Source organism: Sinocyclocheilus rhinocerous, unplaced genomic scaffold (assembly GCF_001515625.1).
Source record: "Sinocyclocheilus rhinocerous isolate Xijiao unplaced genomic scaffold, SAMN03320098_v1.1 scaffold21, whole genome shotgun sequence".
Taxonomy (NCBI): domain Eukaryota; kingdom Metazoa; phylum Chordata; class Actinopteri; order Cypriniformes; family Cyprinidae; genus Sinocyclocheilus; species Sinocyclocheilus rhinocerous.
The window spans coordinates 367,344-369,996 of NW_015641422.1; the positions used below are offsets into that span (position 1 = coordinate 367,344).

General features: G+C 35.5%; 1 long non-coding RNA gene across 1 annotated transcript in view; it reads right to left on the minus strand.

Moving 5' to 3' along the window:
• Nucleotides 1–1,519: 1,519 nt before the first annotated feature.
• The window catches only part of LOC107754800 (uncharacterized), a 9,336-nt gene continuing 8,202 nt past the window's right edge, over nucleotides 1,520–2,653 (minus strand). The window contains exon 3 of the long non-coding RNA XR_001641623.1: nucleotides 1,520–1,529. This is a non-coding gene — a long non-coding RNA (uncharacterized LOC107754800). The remainder of the gene's footprint in view (nucleotides 1,530–2,653) is intronic.

Sequence of the window (2,653 nt, forward strand, 5' to 3'; positions counted from 1 at the left end):
TCAAAATTAAGAGCTGCAACCCATGTTTCTTAACTAAGAAAACTTGAGTCAGAAAAAAGTCAGTGAATTGACTTGTAACTGAACTTTAAAGGGGACTCTCAACCCTCTTTTTATTTGTGATATACTGTCTCAGTCTAAATTACATTCACACAGGTGTTTTAGGAAGCCAAACAAATTAGAATATAATAATAATAATAATAATAACAACAAGTAATAGCCATGTATTGTAAAAATTACACTGTAAAATAAATGACAATTAATCCTTCATAGGTATATTATTTTTGCTTTACAGTAGGGAAATTACAGTACTTCTTTCCTAATTTCTACACTTGATAGAGATATTTTGAATTTGGACTGCATTTAAACAACTAGCTGTCAGTAAATTTATACTGCACTTTTAAGCTTTTATTTTAATAGAAACTGTAAGTACTGAAAAGGAGCAAAGATTTAGCAACTGGTTCCCTTTTGATGTTTTCTCTTACCTTATGCATCTCTCACTTCAGGCAGTAGACAAGAGACCTACACTTCTGAAGAGACTCAACACTTCCACCAACTTAAATTATCACACTGTCATCAGACGCTTTAAAAATTGAGGGCTAAAACATAAGGAAATACTACCTGTTGTTTTCCTAAAGATGGATGACTTCTGCAGAAACAGACAGAAACTGCTAGTGTTTTTCTCCTATTTAACTACGCTATTAATAACATCAACTTCAACGTTTCTTGAACAGATCCAATCTGTTGTTCAGCATTTCTTTCCACGTTAATACTGTCTCAGCGTGTGCAGCACCTGCCACGCAAATCAATCTGAACGCAAAGCCTTGTGTACACAGAGTCTATGGTACAGAGTTACCGGAGACACAATAAATAATTCTGTGAACACAAAGCGTGTTTACGTGCTGGCTTCAGACATGCAGACGTGTGCGTGGAGAATGTGTGTTCTCCTCGGAGCGGAGGGAATACTCTGACTGCTCTAATAAAGCCATGATTACTATCAGACTTCTACACGCCGTCACAAATAACAACAACAACAAAGCAGAAATCGATTGTGACTTCACGCTTTTGTACACTTGTCTGCAACCCGCCGGAACCCCACCCCCAACAATTTGCAGCTTCACAGAGCCAAATGAGAAAGGAAGAGATGAAATATCATAAATTATTAATATAAAGACAGCACAAGATATGTACTGACACAACCCAAAATCAGCTGTCTTTTCTAAAGCCAGCACGGTACTTGGTTTGGCTCCTGTGTATTTAGCTCCTGTGACATCCCCTGTTCACTCTCATTACCCACAATCCCTTGTTACCCACAATAGAGTTCACATTAAGCCGGACATATTCTGGTTCCATCATCCAGAAGTCAATGTTGTTGTTTTTTCTTTTTTCTTTTTTTTGTTTTGGAATTGGCTTGTGATTAAATGCCTGAAATAAGTTCTACGGTTAGCATTTTATTCTACAACTTAAAGTACATCAGAAACACCACCTTGTGATGTTTTGAAAGCTTTTACTTGTCTTGATAAAGGTGGCTGCTAACAAGTGGCTAAATTTGACTACAGAGGGTGTCGGAACATTAAACATCAAACTCATCATTAAACTCATCTACTCAGTAGTCACTTTTGCAGCCTCGCTGTGATTATAATTGTGCTCTTGCAAATTATACTAACTGAAACTTTCAGGGATTTTTTTTTTTTTTTTTTTTTTTAAAGATAGAAAGCGCTGTCAGAAGCTTAAAGAAAAGTTCACCCAAAAAAAAAAAAAAATGCTGAAAATTTACTCAACCTTTAGGCCATCTAAGATGTAGATCAGTGTTTCCCAACCTTTTTTTTAGACGCGGCACCCTTTGGAAATTTTAACAAACTTGTGGCACCCTACAAAATTAATTTTGTCACAATATTTGAATTTCTAACTTCGATATGATAATTTGAAAAGTATAGATATTCGGTACAACAGGGAAGAACTGCAGAATATAATGTCATACAGATATTTTTAATATTATAAAAACAAATGTGTCTATCAATGGTGGCAATCAGTAGGCTAATTTCTAATGAAAAGACCTATGTATATGACAGATTTTAATGTAGGCTTTTACTCATATGTAAACATTGTGAGATAGCTAGTTATAATGGTAATTAGTGTTTTTTTTACAGTGGGGTAATTTTGGTGCAGTAGCACGAGATAGCTTGATTTCAAACTTTGAATTGATTGAATTGAATCAAGTAAGCAGTCAGTAATAAAATAAGAACAAATAAAGAAATTAATAATGATAGCACAAATAAAAAAAAATCACGATAGGCCTACAAATGAAATAAATTGCTTTTTAGTTTTTCAGGTAGGTCTAACACACAGTAGGGCTATTAAGAGATTTTTTTTTTTTTTACCAATTATCCAAATAATGTTTAGTCCTAGAAAGCTATTATTATCAGAACACGTGAGCATAACATAGCGGTTAGCAGATCAATGAATGAGAGGGCAGCGTTACCAGAATTGCCCATTTACCACACCTTGTTACAACACAGTAGGGCTATTGCAGACAGAAACAATACTGTACTACATCGATGTTTCCTGTCGGCTCAATGTTTGAGTGGACTTTGCTGTTCCGATGAGCATGAACGCGAGCGACTGAGCGGAGCACACACACGCATAGAGCGGATAA